The sequence below is a fragment of the Mustela nigripes genome, chromosome 13 (assembly GCF_022355385.1).
Source record: "Mustela nigripes isolate SB6536 chromosome 13, MUSNIG.SB6536, whole genome shotgun sequence".
NCBI classification, from domain to species: Eukaryota; Metazoa; Chordata; class Mammalia; order Carnivora; family Mustelidae; genus Mustela; species Mustela nigripes.
In genome coordinates, this window is record NC_081569.1 from 81901311 (window position 1) to 81926467 (window position 25157).

The 25157-nt window shown below is 39.2% G+C and overlaps 1 protein-coding gene across 6 annotated transcripts in view; it reads left to right on the forward strand.

The window, feature by feature from the left end:
• Nucleotides 1–25157, forward strand: part of NPAS3 (neuronal PAS domain protein 3) — an 841582-nt gene that overhangs the window by 322433 nt on the left and 493992 nt on the right. The window lies entirely within an intron of this gene.

The window sequence follows — 25157 nt, forward strand, 5'->3', positions numbered from 1 at the left end:
TAAATAAAATATGGTATTCAAAAAATCACTTCTCATACATGTTTCCCCATCCCAAAGTGTATCCAACAAATACTAGGAGGAAAAAAGGTACAGTTGTAAATATGCAGGTACTAATATGGTTTCCAGGATAGCTCATGTATCCTTACTGTTCAGTTGATTTTTTGAGTCATACTTTCAATGACTTAAAAGGCAGTATTTATTCATAGAGATAGTGTCCAATTTTTTTTAAAGATTTAATTCTATATATTTTCTGTGACTTTCAGGATTACAAATAATTGGAATGTAGAGGCAATGCCAGAAATAGATTGTGCAGAGGTGGAAAGTGCATGCCAGTAGGATACATGAGAAATATCTATAGGAAACTGTAGATACTGATAAAATATAATTATGATACTAATGGAAATGAATAGCCTCTAGCCCCATGATTTATAGTAGCTGATCACCTATATTGTATTCAGTGATTATTATTAGGACAAAAATTACTGGCAGAAGATTACTTTTATATTACCTTAGAATGATTTTTCTCAAGTACTATGACAAAAAATTAATTTTTAAGGGACACAGAAAATTCACATCAAATAGTATGTAACGTTTATGAACACTTTCCATGTACCTGTCACCCACCCACACATGTCATGTCAGTGTATCATTTATAAATGATAAACATACTTAATCTTCTCAGCATTCCTCTGTAGTCGGTATGAGCTCTCTCATTTTACAGATGAGGAAGCCAAGGCTTAGAGGGGTGAAGTAACTTGCCCACAGGCATGTAGCTAACAAGGGTCAGGTCAATTTTTGAGTCCATGCCATAACCACTCTTCTAGTGTACACTTTTCAAAGGTCCAAAGAGATGGAGAGTCTATGGCTTCCTACTTGTCGTTCATGCACATTTCTTCTCTAAGATTAATTAAAGGGCTTATGGAGTACTCATTTCTATTCCTAGCATAGTCATATGGAGAATAAAAACATACTTTAAATAAAATATCCATTTGGCACTCAGAGCAATGTAAGAATCTGATAATCAGAAGTTGAGCTCAAATGGCATGGGGAATACAAAACCAACAGGTGGTACGTGGGGCTGCCATAGTCAGATGGCCATAGTCAGATGGCTCCCTTAGTGATTCCAAACCTTCTTACACATGCATGGGAGATGATCTTTGTAGTTTCTAATCAAATGGGAATGTTAGTGACCATTTCTTGGTTTAAGATTTAAGGAATAATTTATTGTGCATTTAAGATAAACTGGATACTCTATGGCCTGCCCCTTAGCTACTGAGTCAAATATTTTCTTACTCCTGTTCATCTGGATCATCCAAATGAAATTACCTATGCCCGGAACAGCAAATACAGCCAACAATAAACTGAGAAAGAAATAGGAATGTTGTTACCCTTTGTTCCGTCTCGAACATGATCTAGTGGAAAGTTCTTTCTTTCTTTCTTTCTTTCTTTCTTTCTTTCTTTCTTTCTTTCTTTCTTTCTTTCTTTCTTTCTTTCTTTCTTTCTTTCTTTCTTTCTTATTTATCTGATAGAGAATGAGAGAGAAAGCTGGAGGAGAGAGGCAGAGGGAGAAGCAGGGTCCCGACTGAGCAGGGAGCCCAACTCCAAGCTTGCTCCCAGGATCCTGGGATCGTGACCTGAGCCAAAGACAAAAGCTTAACTGCTTAACCCACTGAGCCACCCAGGCACCTCTAGTAAAAAGTTCTTTTTTTTTTTTTTTTTTTTTTTTAAGATTTTATTTATTTATTTAACAGACGGAGGTCACAAGTAGGCAGAGAGGCAGGCAGAGAGAGACGGAGAAGCACGCTCCCTGCTGAGCAGAGAGCCCGATGCGGGACCCGATCCCAGGACTCTGGGATCATGACCTGAGCCGAAAGCAGAGGCTTTAACCCAGTGAGCCACCCAGGCGCCCCTGAAAGTTCTTAAATACATCTTTCTCCTTCTTTGTTCCTCTTCTATGCTGGGAGGCTGTTCTCCCATCCTCCGAGTCAGATTTGACATAATTTTAAAGATGTTAGGCAGTGATTAGGATAACTCTGGCATCAGACAAAGCATAATACCAAGTCTTCAGTATCCATTCTACCTTCTTCGAAATGAGCCTACATGGATTGCTTTTAAAGAAAAGGGAGAGGAAGGGATGGAAGTTAATATTGAGCATCTGCCGTTGTTCTTTAAGAACAGAATCTTTTTTTGGTAGGAATCTTCAAGGCATTGTAAGTAAATATTGCACAAAATCTTATGTGACAGTAGAGGTGAGAGGGACATGAGGGAAGTCTTGTTCATCTTTGATAGGATCTCCATGATCAAGATTCCACCTTGCCCTGAAGAGCCACCTTTCCCATAGCCCTGTGTACCCTCACCTCACACACTTTCCCTTCGCTGTGCCAGCCTCTTTTGCTCCTGTCTTCTGAGGGTTGTGCTGATGGTACCTCTTACCTCTGTTGCTCCATGTCTCCCAGGGCTGCCACTCCTGTCTCAAAGCCTAAGCCTGCCAAGAGTAGAATTTAAGTCTTGAGGCATACCATCCTTTCCACCATTCCACACTAGTCAAGACTGAATTAGGTGCTCTCTCTGACGAGCTCCCGTGGGGCTCTGTATTCTGTCTCCTCCCATCCTGTCTTGGGGTGTGTCATAGAACTTACTGTACCGTTTTATGGGATGTCCTCATTAGTGTGTCTCCATTCCCCAGGCTGGTACACACTTGAGAGCAGGGACTATTACTCTCTCCTGAAACAGTCAGTTGAGCTCCAAGATCAGGCAGCCAGTTAAATGGATGGACACCTCCAGCCTCCTAACTCTGGGGCTTTCTCGGGATCCGTATTTATATCTCATACTTGGTAGGATTTCTTTGTTTTAATGAAATACCACCTGGAAAGTTAGAAACCTTTGTGTGGCCAATGCTTTTACTCATTCCTGGTACCAACCATCTGCTAGGTTTGGTAAATATGGAAATAAAATAGTTGCTTTTCAGAACTCTGTGAGACAGACATGCATATGTTGATAAGAGGGGTATGAAGTCAGCACTGTGCCCCCCGATGCTATTAAAGGAATCCTCAGTTAGCAAATGCTTGTGCTTATTCAGCTGAGGGAGTTGTCTCCTTGTGGGGCCATAGAAACTTGGTATGAATGACTTAATGTGCCTCATCCTCCCTATCGTGGTCTCATGCTATTGTGACTGGAAATAGCAAAGAGGTGAAGGCCTTTCTTGGCACTTCATCATCAAAATTTGGCCTTGTTCTTACTTTTCTATTAGGTGGTTTTTAAGTATACTGCTTTCTTAGAACCTTTTCCACTGTAGGCCGAGGATTGACTTGCTCAGAGAATTACGTTTCTGAAATTGCCACTTTTCCCACTGTGAAGAAGATAGAAAAAGAAACAAAGGAGTATCCCTTTGATACAATAGAAATAGGATATTTCTCCATAGTGAAATAGCAGCCATGATTTCTTTAAAATCAGCTCCTAAATGGGAGTTGGGCTACTTCCTGTGCTGAGAATGGTGGTTATCCCTGGAGTCATCTGGAAGATACATGGTTAGCGATGCTATGGGGAAAAAAATCTAATTTGCAGATAGGATATTTATCTTTAGATAACAAAAGCCTGGAAATGTAATTTGTAATTTTAAAAATAGCTGGTATATGAATATAGGTTAAAAGAAATGAACTTTGCAGTTTTGGAGTTACTGGTGGGGGGGCAGGTATGTGAAAAATGGTTTTGGAATAACTATCTCATGGACATGCTGTGAAGCTTTCTTTGCTTTTCATTGTATGGGCATCTTGCTGCAAGCTCATTTTGTCGTTAAACATGAAGTTTTACAATGTAGATTACTCTAAGAATTTTTTAATGGGGCAATTTAGAGCAGCTGTAAACTGTTCTGGAATTTCCAGGGATTAGTCGACAGACTTTTTTGTGATTACGAATCCCGCAGTGAGAAGAGGTGAGGCATACCGTCCCTAGGAAGGGTGGGGTGGGAGCAAGGGAGCAGAAAGAGAGACTGACCAGGTGCACAGGGATGGGCAGACCACCTGGTTTTTGTCTGCCCCGTTGCCTTCCCAGTGACCTATGCCTTTCCTGCTACATTAGCTAACCCTGTTCTATCGAAGTTAACCTCTTATCCATTCTCTCCATGTTTACTTACTCCATAGTCTCTGAAGGTATTCGCCCTCTGACCTCTACCTGAGTGTCTCTCTTGCTACATGGTGTAAGTCCAAGGCCACCCTACTCCGTGCTTCAAGCCCAGACTCAACAGCATACCCTTCCTCTGGCTCCCTTTGAGTTTGGAGACGTGATTCGAATGTAGAGTTAAAAGGGATTTCCTTTCTAGATGAGAAAATGGAAGGTAAGGGAGATTCAAGACGAATGTACGGCTGAAGAACTAGTCGGGGGCACATCACACTGGAACTCAGGGCTTCTTGAACGGAGTACATGAATCTTCCACCGAACTGCATATTTTGTTCTATGATTTTGTACTTTTCAGTGTATTGTTTTCTTGTGTTTTCCAGTAATTTTGTGTAGGCAGAGTTTTGTTTTCTTTCTCCTTTCAGAGGAAATCAAATTTTGTAAAGGGACTAAACATATCCCTTAGTAACAGTAGCTGGTGTTCACTGATCACATGTTATGTGCGGGTGACTTTACGATCATTTCCCACTTGCTCCTTGTAGACCTCTCTGATGTGGGTTAGCCAGGAACAGGAAACCAGAGGGGAGAGGTTAGCTACCTGCACAGCTCAGCACAGGTGCATGTGGGGAAGCCAGACCTGCCTGGTGTGGGTGCCGCAGCCCTCAATGACCATTCCAGAGTCCGAGCTCTGTAGTATTGCCCTATAGTGCCTTCTCATCTGTTTTGGGCCATGTACATTTGGGCCTTATACATACCTCCTCTGTGCACTAAACACTTGGTGACTCAGGAACGCCTTCCTTGAGTGTCTGTCTTTCCCCAGGGAAGTACACTCTAAGAGTCCACACAAGCCATCTGGCATCTTCTTATCCAGGTTATATACATTGCCCAGGTTGGGTCAGATTGTTCAGAGGTAGTTATACAGAAATTATTAATGTGACAATACAATTTCAAAATGACATTTTGTACATTTTGAGTCCTTATAGAACCTGAGTCTAGAATGAACCAACCTGGGGAATGTTCAGTGATGAAATCAATAGCCCCTAGCATGTGGCAGGTGGTCAGTTAGTGCTTATTGAGTGAACAGGTGAAATCAAAGAAGAGTTTCATGAAATTAGGATGCCATTCATAGACATAACTATGTCTCCCAGTTACGGAAGGGGAGAGATAATGATACATAGCCATTTTTTTAATATTGGGATTGTGCCAATTTATGTGGTAAGTTCGTCACATAGATCATTACACGTAAATCCTTATAATCTCTTCCATCATTACTATTTTGCAGATGAGAAACTGGGGTGCTAAAGCAGTTAAATTATTTGCACAAAGTATATGCCTATTAAGTTTTGGAGCCAGGATTGAATGCAGATTCTCTTACTCCAGAACCTCTGTTTTTTTTTTTTTTTTTTTTATCACAATGTTGCTTTTTTGTGTGTGAGTGTATATAGGTATATATGTGTGTGCACACATGCTTTTCATATAGCTATGGACAGACATCTATCTCTGTATCTCTATGTAAATATTGATCTTTATCTCACTCATATATATAAAATTTGGTGCCGCTCCAGCCCTGGAAATCCATGGGGATGACACCCTGGCTTTCACGACACCCAGCGTGATGACTTTGATAACCTGCCCTTGCCAGCTCCCTGTCACTGTGCACTGTTGCCTGACACTGGCATGGTCCTTCTTGCCTGGTAGTATTTTCCATCAAAATGCACCCCCCTCCAACTCAGGAACTCCTGCCTAACCCATCTGCCCAACACAGCCTTGAGTTTCCCAGTGGATGGAGTCTTTTGTACTACTGGACACCCTTTTAAGGGAGGTGGAGTTTGAACTCTTTTCCACCGCTTTCTGGGAGCTGCGTGTTTCATGACCAATCCCATCAGGAAAAGGACAGACTCAATATATGTGTAGTTTTACATTCTAAAAACCTTCAGCATATCTATCAGAGCTTTTAAAATTGTCTGCATTCATACTACTTGCTGAGACTGTCCACTGCTAGCCTGAGGGTCTAGGTAATATTCACAGTTCAGAGTATCAGGGTAAACCAAAACTCTAGAAAATAGATCCTGGAAATATAAGCGTGCTTTCTATCTCAGAGTTATATTTTACTTGTCTGGGTGTGGAACAGATTGTAGAGGAGAGCAATCGGAAGAAGCGGTTGGGACCCCTAGGAGAGAGCAAAGCTAGAGAGCGACTAGCCCAAAGCACACAGAATCTTCAAGAAAGTGGCATTAAGCATGTTTTTCTTCTGTGTCAATGTACACTTGATGGGATTAATAGCAAACTTATTAAGTTCTAATGTATGTATGAGTAAACGGACACATAGGCTTCATGCTAACAGGCTGTGTGGGTATGTTACCAACCTATGCCCTGGTGCATCTCGGCAGTCGCATTTCCTTCCTGCCAATCAGATAATCAACTGGTTGTTTGCCCAGGAAATAAGAATAATAACCAACACCACCTTGATGGACCGTCCACGTTGAAAAGAAAAAGAGATTGAAAAAAATTGGATTTTTTAAAGGTGGCTTGCTTTTAAGTGGACGCTTTGTGCTCTGAATCTGATTTGCCACAGAGCTCAGGGACTCATTCTGTAGAAACCTCATGTCTCTACTCTGTGCCACAGAGAACAGAATGGAGAAGCATCTGAATAATCCCTGTGTGATGCAGTAATTTTAAACTGGCAGGATAATTGTTGCAGATTTCCAAAGAAATACAAAGAATGAAGTAAAGCAGATTCTTGAGTCCTGGGGACTGTTTGGCTCTGGTGCAGTTTTGTACGGGAGTGTTTGCAAGTCCTATGGCCAGTGGAATCTGGTAGTGGTGGCTAATTGCACCTCTTAGTATGTCCAGATCCTGCAGTGTGAATGATTTTAATCTGCAAGGTAAATGGAAATAACCAGTCTTATTCTCGATTGAATTGTAGGTCCGATTCACCCTACAGAGCCGGAGGGGAAAGTCCAGCCCCTCTGCTTAATTTACTAGGTAGTCTGGCTTCAAGTCCGGTGTTTCAGAGTCTAGCAACTTCTGTGTGGGTAACAGATGAGGACGTTGTAAGAGAGAAGCATTGAGGAGGTATGGTGATGCTGAGGATGGGTGCTTGCTCCGGCTTCATATATTGTGTTTTTAAAGGCTTCCAGTCTCAGCCTGGGCTTTGTGTAGAGGTGCCAGGTCTGAGGTGCATCTGTTTCCTCTGATGCTAATGCAGGGCAGGGCCGCGGTAGGCAAGCAGCCTGTTCCTAATGCATTTAAAGTCTCTGAAAGCCAACGGTGATTTTATAACTGCTGCCTGGATTTATTTTCCTCGAGCCGCAGCCTCAAGATGAGGATGAAAGAAATGAAATTTTAATAGAATGAGGTTAGGAGGAAATTCCTAGTTAGTTAAAAATTAAATTAGCTAGAGATTGTGTTTATTGTGAAAGTCATGCAAGATTTGCTGGTTTTATATTTTTGAGGTATTTCACTTTCTGTTCAGGTACAGGCTGTCAATCAAGGCTAATCAAACTGGCACAGTTAACATGATACATCATAAAATTTCACAATAATGTCAACCTGTAATTCTGTCAATCTGGTTAAGGGAAATGGGCTAAAAACAATATTGTCATTTTGTAATAACACTTGGAAGGTGTTATGGAATAATGTTGCCATCATCTCCCTTAACTCTGTGCCTAACTTCTGCTGGAGGCAGCCCTAGCTCACAAATGGCCAGGTGGTCAAAGCCTTTCCTCATTCTAGCTTCTCCTAAGATTGGGAGGAGGATCACATAGACGAGAGATGGTGCCTTACAGTGTTTGTCCACTATGGTCCCTCTTTGATACTTCAAGAAGGATGCATTTCAGAAAACAGCGCCAGTATTTCGTACCACTTGCCTCATGTAGTAGTATAAGGCATGGGCATTGGGGCATTGAGTATTCTTATTTATTCAGTCAGCATGCTTATTATACGTATGCTCTCTTTTTATGAACTTACATTCTGGAGTATTTCAAAAGCATCCATTTGAAAAAGCACTGGGCTTAATAGTAAAACAGGCTGCCCATTACACAGAGCGATAAAGCACAGCTTCCTCTGCAAACTATATGCTTTGCTTTGCAGCCAGAGGACATGATGGTTCTTTGTTGAATTAGGGACGGTAATAGACTCTTTCCACTAAGGATGCTCTTACACTTAGGCTCTGTTGAACCTTGATGTTCCCTGGGAATCCTTGCCTGGGTATGTGGACTCCCTTCAGACGGCAGATCTTCCTTGTGGCCAGTATGGCTTGATTTTCATTCTTAAAAATTCCTTTCTGTCATCAGAACACACGTGTGTGCATGTGTGTGCACACATGCACACACACACACACACACACAGTAATACAAGAGATAACCCTATACATTTGTGTTACAAATACAGACCCAGATGTTTTCTATTTATTTTAAAAATCCCCTGGGGGCGCCTGGGTGGCTCAGTGTGTTGAGGCCTCTGCCTCCGGCTCGGGTCATGATCTCAGGGTCCTGGGATCGAGCCTCGCATCGGGCTGTCTGCTCAGCAGGAAGCCTGCTTCCCTCTCTCTCTGCCTGCCTCTCTGCCTACTTGTGATCTCTCTCTCTGTCAAATGAATAAATAAAATCTTTAAAAAAAAAAAATCCCCTGAATTTTTTTTTTTACAGGAAAAAAAAAAGATTTTTTTTTGTAAAAAGAAAAGGTTTGGCTAGTTGATGGTTTTCAATTTGTGTTTTTTTATTATCGTATTAAAGCCGAGGAGACTTCCTGCAAAAATGTCTTGCCCAAAAGCTTAAGCAAATAGAACCAAGTAGATGCTTGTTATTTGATGGACATCAGAGTAGAGGTCTGGACACAACTCCTCCTTACTCTCCCTTTCATGGGGGTATATTTTATAAATAGCTGAAGTATGTGAATTCTGGTAATCCCAGTCTAAGGCTGCTCATGCATTTTCTAAAATATATTTTGTTGAAAGACAGACTACTTTGGGGTTTGAGAGTGAGAAATTGTCAGCTTACCACAATTAATGGGGTTATATTGATAGATGCAGAGGGATCTAAAGAAGACCAAGAAGTTATCTTAGTGATACTGCTGCTGTGCTTGGTAGGTGGTATTCAGAATGCACCTGCCATGCCCGTTGTTTCAGTAGCCACTCTGGTGATCCATCAGATAGTCCAGTAGTTGGTTCCTCCAAGTTGATCATCTCTTGGGAGGGGCTATGGCCGTGTTCTCATTCTTGACCAACTCTCCTTATTTCTCTAGCATGCTTCCTACTCTTTTTACTCTCTTTAATGGTTAGAAAACTGGGATCCAATGAATTAGAGAACACATTTTTAAAAATTCAAAAGTGTGGGCAAGAGTTATTGTGAAACTTCCTTTAAGGTTATAGAAGCTGAAGGTGGATGTGGAAGAGATGGTGAATTCCCTCCCTCCTTCGTTCCTTCTTTGCTTTGTTCTCAGTGGAGATTTACTGAGCATCTCCTTATTCTGAAAAATGTTGATGACAATGTGACAGTATTAAGATGTTGTAAAAACTTAAAAGATTATTCAAGTGATGATTTAATGAATATAATGATGGAAAAACAAAATAGAAAATGCCTAGGATGGGAACCAGCTTTTCCTTAATCAGTCTTTTAAAAATTTTAATGCCAGCATAATCAGCATCCAATGTTATATTAGTTTCAGGTGTACAATGTAGTGACTCAGCATTTCCGTATATTACTCAGTGCTCATCGTGTACTCTTAATCCCCTTCACTTTATTAATGCATTCCGCCCCCCCAACTACCTCCCCTCTGGCAACCATTGTTTGTTCTCTATAGTTAACAGTCTGTTTCTTGGTCCCTTTTCCCCTTTATTTATTTATTTTTTTTTTGTGGTGGTGGTGGTGGTGGTTTCTTAAATTCCACACGTGAATGAGATCATATGGTATTTGTCTTCCTCTGACTGGCTTATTTTGTTTAGCATCACAGTCTCTAGATCCATCCATGTTCTTGCAAATGACAAGATTTTGTTCTTTTGGTGGCTGAATGATATTCCATGGTGCATATATATATACCACATCTTTATCCTTTCATCTGTTAATGGACACTTGGACTGCTTTCGTAGTTTGGCTATAATAAATAATGCTTCCTTGACCAGTTTTGATAAGGGATGTTAAATAATATGATGGAAATCTTAATATAAACTGAGTAATATATGCAAAGGGGAATTCATTTTGATTAATAAAGTTACCTTGAAAAGGATAAGAGGAAATGATCTTATGATTACAAAAGGATAAAATTAACTGAAAAGACAGATGTAAAAGTCCAAATACTTAAGTTTTGTAATTTGCTTTATGGTCAAGTACAAGAGGTAAAAATAATTTGCTTCCAGCAATAGTTAAGTGTTCAGAATTAAGAAGTTAGAGTGTTAAGGCAGTATATGAAAAAAACCCAGATTTGTCAGTCATCAGATAGTTTGAAGTAAAAGAATATTTGATCATTCAACTATGGATCATTAATCCAGTAAGATAACATTTATTGAAGAGCTATAGGCAGCATGCTATACAGGTGCTAAGTGAGGAAAAGTGTGTAACGGGATGTGTTCACAAATAACCATAAAACAAGGTAGTAGAATGCGATGGTGTCGGAAGAAAGATGAAAATTTTGTGCAACTGAAGTTGAAAGGACAGAAAGCCTATGTGTAGCCGGGGAGCAGAAGAGAGCTTCGTGGAAAAGGTTTCGGCAGTTTCTCTTTGTACAGAAGTTATGGTTGTCTACAGTCTTTACCATGAAAGCATGGTCTGACCCTGCCCTACTGCTGTAGCTTCTACTTTGTTTCTGTTCTTCACCCCCAGAGGCCTTCTTTTAAAGACATACATGAAAACTTCAATTCCTATAAGAGATACTTTTTCTCCATTGAAGATGTTATTTCAATGCTTCCTCTTATATATACATCCATTATTCAATGAATGTACACAGATACACATAGACCCTAATAAACACACATACCTTCCTTGATAGTGAACATTTCTCCTGAGAGATTGTATTTCATAAATGCAGGCTCTTCCATGTCTCCCTATCCGTGTCTTTACAACATTCCTTTCCTGGTGTTAATTCAAGGTTTTGATTTGAATCTTTTCAGCCCAGTGGAGTTCTGTGTGTCTTCAGGAATGTAGTCCTAACAGATGAGTGTGTGGAGGGGAGAGAGCCGGAAACCACCGCCATGTCACAATTATGTCTGGTTGTGGGGATTCCACCTAGATCAGAGACCTGTTTCCAGATTTGCGAAGTCTGGAGAAGAAACAAACAACAGAGTTGTATTGTGGTAGCTACAGGGTTCTGAGTAGAAATCCTCTCAATTTCATTTTCTTTCTTTTTTTTTTTTTGGTTCGTATATAAACTGGATAAAGCTATACTCTCTATAAATGTGTTGAGAACATAAGTTTGAAATACATTTTGTCTGCTTCTAATCCTAGTAGGGCCATTTACTGAGCGTTGACTGAGCCGGTTACTCAACTGACTTTCCTTGCCTAGCTTTACTTACCTGTGAAGGGAGGAACTCTACCTTTGAGTTGTTGAGAATATAAACAGCAATACACACAAAGCATTTAGATTTATGCCATATAGATCATAAGTTCCCAATAAGTAACTCTCATTATCTGGAGATGATTATACTGTTATTCAGAATATAACGAAAAACCAAAAGTCCCTATTTCCCATCATGAATAAAGGAAGATTTTTATTTCCTCCCTCTCTCTCCCCTTTCCTCTCATTTATCATTCCTTTACCCTTGGAAATGCTGGCTATGTATTCCACGAGAAACCCTGTTCACGGTGAGGCCAAATTCTAACTATGATCTTCAGTAATTTGACTCGTGGCTATTACGGGCAAATAAACAACAAGAATAACAACAAAAACACACCAACACCAACCTACTAAAATAAATATTTTGCGTTCTCCTTGGTCCTGCTGTCAGGAGCCCTGCCGCTGGCATATAGGAAGAATCTTCTTTCCATTAGGAGGAAATGGGAGCATTGACATTTCCAACTCTTTCAGGAGAGCTTTCTGAGTTCGCTAGCTCACTGGTGTTGGAGCCTTGTGCCTGCCGCCACTGCTGCGAGACGGACGTCATTTATCATCGCAGGGAGTGTCACTTCCACTGTTCCAAGGTTCTGGGGGCTTTTGATGAGTCCCTTCCTGTCCCCCTTTCACGCTGGCCTTGTAATGGTGCACGACTGGGGCTTTAATCGCACACGGTGCAGTGGAGGGAGCAATGGGTTATTAATATTTCTGAGGCACTTCCTGCAGTAAAAGGTCCGTTGTGGTTTCCACTAAACCACCCAGATGTTCATTTTTTTCCCCCCAATTAGCTCTTATAGATGAAGTTTCGGGGAAAGCTTCCTCAGACTGCTCTTTAGCAACATTTTTTGCCGGCTCAAGACTGATCAACTTTCTACCAGTTCTAGAAATTACTCTAACTTCACTCTCCAATTTACTTTATATGAATAAATCAATATATTGAGAACAAAGAAATGTTAATTTCTCCCTCTCGTTAACCCCTTTCCTCTTGACAAGCTCTGTCCTATCCTTTTGTTACCCTCTCCATCTGGTCTTTGGGTATGTGCTAAATGCGAAGTTGCAGCAAACTCTTTATTTTAAAGGATTCTGGGGAGATAGTATATAGGCAGAAATGTAGTTTAATAGTCATTTGTCTGAGCTGTGAAGATTTTTTCCATATAAATGAACAAAGGCAATAAATATTAATTATAATCTGACTGTATTTCTTAACTACATGATACCTAGAATTTGAAAAACCAGAAAAACAAAAACAGAAACGGATCCTTCCTTCTTTTCCTTTTTACCAATCTTAACCACATACTGGAATGGTAACTGCTTCAAGGGATGGCCTGGGGACTTGTATTCCTTTTAAAGGCTACATCCTCCCAGGTACCCCCAAGTTAGTATGCAATTTAAGTAAAAACAGTGGGCCTTCTATGCAAATGAAAATTTATGACAGGGCCACTCCTATCCTTCCCGGTAGATTCATACCTTAAAACCCAAATACAGAATTTCTGTAGCGCCATATTTCTGTGTGCATAATCTGATGTTAAACTGGAGAATCGGAGTGAAAATGTTACTTTGGCCACCTAATGTGCATCCACTTTCCTCATAACATCAGTATCACAATTTTCCTCTGAGGTGCTATGCGTATCCTACATCTAAGCCCCTTCATTTAGGTAGCGCTGTTTCCACGTGTGATCTTGGGAATAGATCTGTGATTTAGTTTTTTCAGGTAGGGCTCTGGATACCCCAGGTATGTCTCATTGGATGGTTTAGGGATACACTTATGAGCTCTTTGCTGAGCCTATTGGAAGAAAAGCACGTTCTTTTCTCTGCACTTGAACCTGAGAACATAAGTTTTTGGCAGGGTCATCAGCCATCTTACCACTCATGGAGCCTGAGCTTGAAGTGCATCCAGTGGAAGGCAAAATCTGAAGACAGAGAGAAATTTGATCTTGCTGACATTATTTGAATCCCTGAATAAAACATTGAGATTCTAAGAGCCAGGCTGGTCTGCCATCCGACCGGCCCTCCCGCCTTCTCCTCTCCCTCTCTCCCTTCCTTCCTTTTAACGTCCTTAAATCTGAGCTGAGTTGGATTGTGGTGTGTGTGTGCTTAAGTTTGTTCTGAGGTAAATCTTCTCTCTATTTCAGTTAGAAAAATTATAATGCCAGAAAGTGAGAGAGAAGTGGCAGGGGTGGGGATGGGAGAGGGAAGCAAAGATAAAATACATGGGATTCTAAAGCACGTTTTCCTTATGAATAGAATAAAATCAAGATCTAGGAAAGTATTTGGAACATGATTCAATGCCATTCAATGAATTGCTGCAATTGTTCAGTTCAATATGGTGGTTTTTGAGTAGGAAACAATTTTGGTAGCACCAAACACATGTGTCATCTGTCACGCAAAAGATGTCCGTTTAGGATAGATGTGGGTCATCCTTAAGATAATTCAGAACCATAGCACAGAGGTTAACTTAAATTTGAAGAGAGACAAGATTAGCCAATATTTCAGGTAACCCTGCAAGATCACTTACAATATCTTAATTAAAGTGACTTCGGAAATCTTTTTTTGTGTGTGTGATTAAAAAGCTTTCAAAGATTTGAGTATAAATTTGATTAGAAGCTTGAGCATCTTTAAGAATATCTAGGATAGTATTTTGTATGTGGAAAATGTTTGATAATTTGGATTGCCATAAAAGTCTTACTTCCAAATACATTTAGGAAATAATTCAAAATTGGATTTGAACTTGAAGAATCTAAGATCTGTACACGGTGCTGATTATTGCTTTTCATCTTTTGAAGTTGGGCTGGTAAAACAAAGCTTGCTTTCAACAACAACTGTGTAATATCAGCCCAACTATCATAGTGAATGTTGATTGTTGAGATTTAATGGTATTAAGCTGTTGGTATCTAAAACGTTATTCCTTAAATTACCCCGGCATTTACATGTACATTCCACTTTGAAGTTTGAGAAACTTTAAAATTCTACCATCATGTTAACAAACAGAGGATACAGTGGGAAGACTTGTGAGGCTTCTAGTCATTGTTAAGCTCCATCAGAGCTCCCGAAGCTGAGCCTGATGGGTGCTCTTGGACAACTTGAACGTTTGCATGTCCTTTGGGTTTGATTCAACTGCATGAACGTTTGTGAACAAGTTCACATGCATTTGCAATATTAATTAGTATTTGTAGTATTAAAACACTTAGGTTAAGAAATTTAGATATTTTAAAGCACAGGAATAATACCAGAGAGGATACAGATCTGCAGTATAAACTATTAGTTCTCCAAGTACCACAGTAGTGTTAACACATGGAAGAATTCATTTTCTTAGGTCATAAATCAATAGGCATGTTCATTTTAGTGGTTGAATGCTCATCATTGTTTTTCTCATGACTTATTGATAGGCACTAACTTTGTTAAAACTACATGAATATCTTATCATATAATCTAAAGGAAATGGACCAACAGTTGTTCCAAGTGAACATTGATTTATTTCCAACATAATTTGTAAATGAACATTGGTGTGCTCTCTCCTGTTCATGCACTGTCTATTGGCTATATGAAAGCAGGCACTGTGTGTGTTTCAGTCACCAACTTATTCTCAGGATCCAATTGGATTCTCAATAAATGTTTTTGAATAAATGAATAATGATTAAATTAATGAACAGAAATAGATTTTGAAGAGGCCTTAGGAAGGGAAGATTTAGATTAACAACTGGTATGTAGGTGGATGCAAAACCATTTTTTTTTTCTTTTTGGTACTAGCAAGTGTCATTATTAAGGAATTAAGAATGGGGGGAAACACTGAATAGAAACACTCAGCAGAAACCAATAAAACACTAAACAGAAATCTTGGAGCGTGGTAAAAGGAATAGGTTAAGGTCTGAAAGAGTGATGATGTATCTAGTCCTGCAGTTGGGAACTGAGTGAAACTCAAAAAAATGATGGATGGGAATTCAGAAATTAACAAGGGTCAGTGGTAGCCGGAATAAAATTGGAATGAATTGTAACATGCGGAAAAATGGTGAAATTCAATGATCGTTTTGAGTCTATGCATCAAACTGTAGAAAGAAGTTGATGAAAGAAACCGAAAGGGAGAATTATTTTTAGATTTTAGAAGAGGATAGTTGAAAATACACTAGGAAGTCATAAAAATAAAACATAGACCTAAACTTTTATAAGACTAATGTACTCCAAATTGAAGTAGAGTTCCAGAGAAATACCTTCATTATCACTAATGATCTACATTACTACATAGGCTACTAGTGACAGTGGTAACTGATGGTAGTTCCTACACAGTGATGATCTGGTTAGAAATCCATAGAAATTTCTATGGAAAAACAAACAAAACCACCACCTGGGTTTTCATGACTTTTTTCTCACTTCATATTTCCACATAGGACAGTCTTCCTGTATATGACAGAGGCCTGAGATGGTACAGTAGTGCTTCAAAGTGCTTGTAAGCTTCCTCATATTTATTACTAAGTCTGTATATTCTTTGCTATCGGAATCAGAAAAATGGTCAGCATCTATGACCTTCATCAAGCTGAGCCACCTCTAAAAACGGCTTCTCTCAATTAAAACTATTTATGTTTGATGGTGTTTGGCCGTTAGGAATTGTACTTACCTGTACTTACCTGTACAAGATGTTCTTTGGAACATAATCCTCAGATAACTTCCTCTTTTTATCCTCAAAGTAGTGTGCTGAAATTTAGAAACTTCATTCCAGATATTAACGTTGGATTTTTTAATGGTGAGTAGGATATTGTGCACCAACAGAGAGAATACCACGGTAACTGTCAGGACAATTAACGTAAAGGAACAGTCAATTGCAGATTTATATTTTACAGAAGAAAATTAGAACTTACCTGGAAGTTCATCTACTTGAAGAAATCTGTTATGAATCTTAGATCATTTGAAACACTATTATCAAATATTATAAAACATTTATCATGTAAGTTTCTCTTATTCACACTTTAAAAAAATCAAGGCTCAGCCTATATCCATTAGGTTTTTAAAGAAACATCACTACACAATATTATCTAATCAGGATTGATCTACAGTGCTTTATTTAAAAAAAATTTATTAACATATAATGTATTATTTGTACAGGTCTGTGAATCGCCAGGTTTACACACTTCACAGCACTCAGCATAAAACATATCCTCCCCAATGTCCATAACCCAACCACCCTCTCTCTACTCCCCTCCCCCTGGCAACCCTCAGTTTGTTTTGTGAGATTAAGAGTCTCTCCCTCCTGAACCCATCTTGTTTCATTTTTTCCTTCCCTACCCCCCAACTCCCCATGTTGCCTCTCAAATTCCTCACATCAGGGAGATCATATATATTGTCTTTCTCGGATTGACTTATTTCGCTAAGCATAATACCCTCTAGTTCCATCCATGTCGTCAAAAATGGCAAGATTTCATTTCCTTTGATGGCTGTATAGTATTCCATTGTATATATATACCACATCTTCTTTATCCAATCATCTTTTGATGGACATCTAGGTTCTTTCCATAGTTTGGCTTTTGTGGACATTGCTGCTATAAACATTCGGGTGCACGTGCCCCTTTGGATCACTACATTTGTATCGTTAGGGTAAATACCCAGTAGTGTGATTGCTGGGTCATGGGCAGCTCTATTTTCAACTTTTTGAGGAACTTCCATGCTGTTCTCCAGAGTGGTTGCACCGCTTGCATTCACACCAATAGAAGTGTTCCCCTTTCTCTACATCCTTGCCAGCATCTGTCATTCCCTGACTTGTTAATTTTAGCCATTCTGACTGGTGTGAGGTGGTATCTTGTTGTGATTGTGATTTGTATTTCCCTGATGCCAAGTGATGTGGAGCACTTTTTCATGTGCCTGTTGACCATCTGCGTGTCTTCTTTGCAGAAATATCTGTTCATGTCCTGCCCATTTCTTGATTGGATTATTTGTTCTTTGGGTGTTGAGTTTGATAAATTCTTTAATGATTTTGGATGCTAGCCCTTTATCTGATGTTTTTTGCAAATATCTTCTCCAATTCTGTCAGTTGTCTTTCAGTTTTGTTAACTGTTTCCTTTGTTGTGCAAAAGCTTTTAATCTTGATGAAGTCCCAATAGTTCATTTTTGCCCTTGCTTCCCTTGCCTTTGGCAATGTTCCTAGGAAGAAGTTGCTGCGACTGAGGTTAAAGAGGTTGCTGCCTGTGTTCTCCTCTAGGATTTTGATGGATTCCTTTGTCACATTGAGGTCCTTCCTCCATTTTGAGTCTATTTTCATGTGTGGTGTAAGGAAATGGTCCAGTTTCATTTTTCTGCATGTTGCTGTCCATTTTTCCCAACACCATTTGTTGAAGAGACTGTCTTTTTTCCATAGGACATTCTTCCTGCTTTGTCAAAGATTAGTTGACCATAGAGTTGAGGGTCTATTTATGGACTTTTTATTCTGTTCCATTGATCTATGTGTCTGTTTTTGTGCCAGTACCATACTGTCTTGATGACAACAGCTTTGTAATAGAGCTTGAAGTCTTTAATTGTGATGCCACCAACTTTGGCTTTCTTTTTCAACATTCCTCTGGCTATTCAAGGTCTTTTCTGCTTCTGTATAAATTTTAGGATTATTTTTTCCATTTCTTTGAAAAAAATGGATGGTATTTTGATAGGGATTGCATTAAACGTGTAGATTGCTTTAGGTAGCATAGACATTTTCACAATATTCGTTCTTCCAATCCATAAACATGGAACATTTTTCCATTTCTTTGTGTCTTCCTCAATTTCTTTCACGAGTCTTTATAGTTTTCTGAGTACAGATTGTTTGCCTCTTTGGTTAGGTTTATTCCTAGGTATCTTATGGTTTGGGGTGCAATTGTAAATGGGATGGACTCCTTGATTTCTCTTTCTTCTGTCTTGTTGTTGGTGTATAGAAATGCAGCTGATTTCTGTGCATTGATTTCATATTCTGACACTTTACTGAATTTCTATACAGGTTCTAGCATATTTGAAGTAGAGTCTTTTGGGTTTTCCACATAAAGAATCATATCATCTGCAAAGAGTGATAGTTTGACTTGTTCTTTGCTGATTTGGATGTCTTTAATTTCTTTTTGTTGTCTCATTGCTGAGGCTAGGACATCTAGTACAATGTTGAATAGCAGTGCTGATAGTGGACATCCTTGCTGTGTTTCTGACCTTAGCGGAAATGCTCTGTTTTTCTCTATTGAGGATGATACTGCTGTGGGTTTTTCATAGATGGCTTTGATGATATTGAGGAATGTACCTTCTATCCCTACACTTTGAAGAGTTTTGATCAAGAAAGTATGCTGTACTTTGTCAAATGCTTCTTCAGCATCTACTGAGAGTACTGTTTGGTTCTTGTTCTTTCTTTTATTAATGTATTGTATCACATTGATTGATTTGCAGATGTTGAACCAACCTTGCAGCCCTGGAATAAATCCCACTTGGTTGTGGTGAATAATCCTTTTAATGTACTGTTGTATCCTATTGGCTAGTATTTTGGTGAGAATTTTCATATCTGTGTTATCAAGGACATTAGTCTGTAATTCTCTTTTTAATGGGGTCTTTGTCTGATTTTGGGATCCAGGTAATGCTGGCCTCATAAAATGAGTTTGGAAGTTTCCTTCCATTTCTATTTTTTGGAACAGTTTCAGGAGAATAGGTATTATTCTTCTTTAAATGTTTGGTAGAATTCCCCTGGAAAGCCATTTGGCCCTGGGCTCTTGTTTGTTGGGAGATTTTTGATGATTGTTTCAATCTCCTTACGGGTTATGGGTCTGTTCCCTATTTCTTCCTGGTTCAGTTTTGGTAGTTAATAAGTTTCTAGGAATGCCTTCTTTTCTTCCAAATTGTCCAATTTGCTGGTGTATACTTGCTCATAATATGTTGTTACAATTGTTTGTATTTCTTTGATGTTGGTTATGATCTCTCCTCTTTCATTTATGATTTTATTTATTTGGGTCCTTTCTCTTTTCTTTTTGATAAGTTTGCCAGGTTGTTTTTTTTTTTTTTTTTTTTTAAGATTTAATCTATTTATTTGACAGACAGAGATCATAAGCAGGCAGAGAGGCAGGCAGAGAGGGAGGGGGAATCAGGCTCCCAGATGAGCAGAGAGCCTGATGCGGGGTTCGATCCCAGGACCCTGGGATCATGACCTGAGCCGAAGGCAGAGGTCTTAACCCACTGCGCCACCCAGATGCCTCCAGGGGTTTATCAATCTTATTAATTCTTTCAAAGAACCAATTCCTAGTTTTGTTGATTTGTTCTGCTGGGTTTTTTTTCTTTTTCTTCATTTCTATTTCATTGATTCCTGCTCTGATCTTTATTATTTCTCTTCTCCTGCTGGCTTTAGGCTTTCTTTGCTGTTCTTTCTGAAGCTCCTTTAGGTGTAGGGTTAGGTTGTGTACTTGAGACCTTTCTTGTTTCTTGAGATATCACTATGTACTTTCCTCTCAGGACTGCCTTTGCTGTGTCCCACAGATTTTGAACAGTTTTGTTTTCATTATCATTTGTTTCCATGAATTTTTTTCAGTTCTTCTTTAATTTCCTGGTTGACCCATTTATTCTTCAGTAGGATGCTCTTTAACCTCCGTGTACTTGGTTTCTTTCCAACTTTCCTCTTGTGATTGAGTTCTAGCTTCAGAGCATTGTGGTCTGAAAATATGGAGGGAATGATCCCAGTCTTTTGGTACTGATGTGATCTATTCTGGAGAATGTCCCATGTGCACTAGAGAAGAATGTATATTCTGTTGCTTTGGGATGAAATGTCCTGAATATATCTATGATGTCCATCTGGTCCAGTGTGTCATTTAAGGCCTTTATTTCCTTGTTGATCTTTTGCTTGGATGATCTGTCCATTTCACTGAGGGAGGTGTTAATGTCCCCTACTATTATTGTTGATGTGTTTCTTTGATTTCATTATTAATTGGTTTATATAGCTGCTGCTCCCATATTAGGGGCATAGATATTTAAAATTGTTAGATCTTCTTGTTGCACAGACCCTTTGAGTATGATATATGTTCTTCCTCATCTCTTATTATAGTCTTTGGTTTAAAATCTAATTGATCTGATAAAAGGATTGCCACCCCAGCTTCCTTTTGATGTCCATTAGCATGGTAAATTGTTTTCCACCCCCTCACTTTAAATCTAGAATTGTCCTTGGGTCTAAAATGAGTTTATTGCTAGGGCGCCTGGGTGACTAGTGGGTTAAGCCTATGCCTTCAGCTCAGGTCATGATCTCAGGGTCCTGGGATCGAGTCCCGCATTGAGCTCTCTGCTCAGCAGGGAGCCTGCTTCCTCCTCTCTCTCTCTCTTTGCCTGTCTGTCTACTTGTGATCTCTGTCAAATAAATAAATAAAATCTTTAAAAAATAAATAAATAAAATGAGTTTATTGCAGACAGCATATTGATGTTTTTTTGTTGTTGTTGTTTTTTTTTAATCCATTCTGATACCCTTTGTCTTTTGATGGGGACATTTAGCCCATTTACATTCAGGGTAACTATTGAGAGGTGAATTTAGAGCCATTGTATTGCCTTTAAGGTGACTATTACTGTATATTGTTTCTGTTCCTTTCTGGTCTACTACTTTTAGGCTCTCTCCTTACTTGGGGACCCCTTTCAATATTTCCTATAGTGCTGGTTTGGTGTTTACAAATGCTTTTAGTTTTTGTTTGTCCTGGAAGATTTTTATCTCTCCTTCTATTTTCATTGATAACCTAGCTGGATATAGTATTTTTGGCTTCATGTTTTTCTCATTAAATGCTCAGAATATATCATGGAAGTTCTTTCTAGCCTGCCAGGTCTCTGTGGATAAATCTGCTGCCAATCTAATCTTTTTATCATTCTATGTTACAGACTTGTCCCAAGCTGTTCTCAGGATTTTCTCTGTCACTAAAACTTATAAGTTTTACTCTTAGATGATGGGGTGTGGACCTATTTTTATTGATTTTGAGGGGGGTTCTCTGTGCCTCCTGGATTTTGATAATTGTTCCCTTTGCCATATTAGAAATTCTCCACTTTAATTCACTCTAATATACCTTCTTCCCCCCTCTCTCTTTCTTCTTCTTTTGGAATCCCAATTATTCTAATGTTGTTTGTCTTATGGTATCACTTATCTCTCGAATTCTTCCCTTGTGGTCCAGTAGTTGTTTGTCCAGTAGTTGTGGTCCAGTAGTTGTTTGTCCAGTATTTGCTTGTCTCTCTTTTGCTCAGCTTCTTTACTCTCCATCATTTTGTCTTCTATATCACTAATTCTCTCTTCTGTCTCATTTATCCTAGCAGTGAGAGCCTCCAATTTTTATTGCACCTCCAATCCTAGCAGTGAGAGCCTCCAATTTTTATTGCTTTTTTAATTTAAGCTTGTTAAGATTTTAGTTCTTTATTTTTTCTCCAGAAAGGACTTTTTTATTTCTCCAGACAGTGTTTCTCTATTATCTTCCATGCCTTTTTCGAACCCAGCTAGCACCTCGAGAATTGTCATTCTGAACTCTAGATCTGACATATTACCAATGTCCTTATTGGTTAGGTCCCTAGCCTTGTGTATTGCCTCTTGTTCTTTTTTCTGCATTGTCATTTTGTCCAGATAAGAGTATATGAATGTGAGAATAAAATATTAAAAGGGTGCCAAAGATCCCAGAAAAATGTACACTAACCAAATCAGAAGAGACCCCAAATGGGGGGGGAGGAAAAAGGAGGTAAAAAGAAATTAGAAAAATTACACACACACACACACACACACGTGGATAGAACAGAGGCATCCACTTGATTTTGGGTGTATTTTGGTCTCTTAGAAGAAACTACCTCCCAAAATTTTAAAGAAAAGTTATATACCAAAATAAGAGTAAACATGATGAAGGGATGGAATATGACTGTAAAGATGAAAATTTTAAAAAAATATAAAAAAAGGAATTGATACGTTGGTTGGGAAAAGAAAGAAAAAGAAAGTGGAAAGAATTTGCTCAGGCTGGAGACTAGAACAAAGCCATGTGCTAGATTTAGGGTATATTTTGATCTATTGGAAGAAATTATGTCCCAAAATATTTTATAAGAAAAAAACCCTGTATGTATATAAAAAATAAAGTTAAATACAATGAAGGATAAAATATGATTATAATAATGAAGGTTCAAAAAGAGTTTTTTTTTTTTTTAAGAAATGCATTGTTAAGATAAACTAGTTAAAAAAAGTTAAAAGAGGAAAGAGGAAAAGTTAAATTTGAATAAGAAAAAATAAAATTAAAATTAATTAACTTTGCAAGACTTAAGTATTATGGGGGGGGGGTACCTGGATGGCTCAGTGGATTAAGCCTCTGCCTTTGGCTCAGGTCTTGGTCTCAGGGTCCTGGGATTGAGCCCTGCATCAGGCTATCTGCTCAGCAAGGAGCCTGCTTCCCTCTCTCTGCCTGCCTCTCTGCTTACTTGTGATCTCTCTCTGTCAAATAAATAAATAAAAATCTTAAAATAAAAATCATGGGGAGAAACCTATGAATTCCATGCTTGCTTTCTCCTCCTCTGGAATTCCTCTGTTCTCCCTGATTAGTCAGCTTGGTCTTGGCTGCATGTTCTTGCTGATCTTCTGTGGGTCCTGTTGCCTGATTCTTATATGTCTGCCTGAGGTGGAATTGCACTGCCCTTGCCAGGGGCCGGGCTAAGTAATCCTCTTGGGTTCGCTATCGGGAGGTTTTATTCCCTGAACACTTTCCGCAGAGCTCTGGAAGAAAGGAATGAAAATGGTGGCCTCCCAGTCTCTGGCCCAGAGGAGCCAAGAGCTCAGGACCCCACTTCTCAGTGTGCCCTCAGAGAAAGGCGCTCAATCACTCCCATCTCCCTGGTCTCGGGCCTCTCTCCGAGTTCACCCTGCCTGTGACCGAGCGTTTCTGTCTCTGGCACAGAGCCCTGTTTGGAGTCTCCAAACCCAGCATATTCCTGCCTCCAGAGAAGGAAGGTGAATCCCCGGATCTGCCACTTGTGGGGTCCCTGCTCAAAGAGCAGTGGTTCGATTGTGCCACAGAACACAATTTAAGGTAACCTGGAGCTGAGAGTGCACTCCTCTGCTCCATCTCTGTAGTTGGCTTTCCCACTGAGATACCTGTGAAGTCTGCTACACTCAGACACCCCCAATCCTTCTGTGACCCTGGGGGACCTGAGACTACACTGTTCCCTCGAGGGCTCCACCCTGCCTAGCCTCTGGAGCTATGTCCCTCAGTGGAGCAGACTTTTTAAAAAGTTCTGATTTTTTGCTCCCTTGCTCCACTGTTTGCCGGGAGCTGGCTCCTCCTGCTGCGGTCTATCTTTCCGTTGTTTCAGATTCACTTCTTCGCACATCCTACCTTTCAGAAAGTGGTCCATTTTCTGCTTCTATAATTGCTGCTCTTCTTTTCTTCAGTCTCCTGTTGGGTTTATAGGTGTTCTGAATGGTTTGATAACTACCTAGTTGAACTCCTGCTACCTGATGTCATCTCAGTCTGCTCCTCCTCCTCCATCTTGACTCTTCCTCTGATCTCCAGCACTTTCATTTCTAGGTTCTTTTCTGGATTTTTCCAAGACCTTTTGGGAATAATGAGAGGTGGCAGCTACTGAATATAGCAAAAGTAGATTGGTGCTATAAAATAATAAATAATAGAAAAAGCAAATAAAAGCCGTTGTCTCAAAGTAGGTATTCATAGCATTAGGGGACAGATGCTTTGGGGAAAAGAAGTGATATATCCTGTGGGTATCGCCATACTGTTTTTGGAAGAACGATAGTCATGCTGAATAAACAAAGTAACATAACTCAAATTCTAGTAACTGGTTTTGTTCTTTTGTTGTCAATCAAAGACAATAATTAATTAATTAATTCTGATTATATATTAATTTTTTATTCAGTTAGCCAACATATAGTACATTATTAGTTTTTGATGTAGTATTCAACAATACATTAGTTCCATATAACACCCAATGCACATCACAGTTATTTAGTGAACAGGAATACAGGAATTTGCCACAGAGTTTTGATTCTCACTTTTATTTATGAGTCATTTCAAGGTCTTGAGAGAGCCCCTCAGCTTCTCTGCTTCAGAGTTTGCTGTTGGGAACCTTTCATAAGATTTAATGTGGAACTTGAAGTACAACTAATGATTATAGGGCATACTTGATGAGATGATTGGAATCCTCTATGGCAGTTGAATTCAGTTATTCTTTTAAACTATTTTTTAGTTGTTTCAAATATCGAGAATAAATTACTCAAATGATTTTATTCAAAGTATTCTAGTTTGAGTCCTGTTTTACAGCATCATCTTAATCTTATAGCAAGTCCTCAAACACAACCCTTGTCTCTTTATATTAGTACCTATGGAATTTAGCAAGTATGCCCAAATGGCAGGATGTGGATGTGTAATTGAATGATATCTAGGAGCTTGGATTTTTATCTTTACATACTTTTTATTCCATGTCACCTTTTAACCATAAAGCATTTGGACTAAAAACAAAACATGGTATGTTTTCTCAGGACTACATATGGAACATTGACCCTATTGTTAATTTTTGAGCTT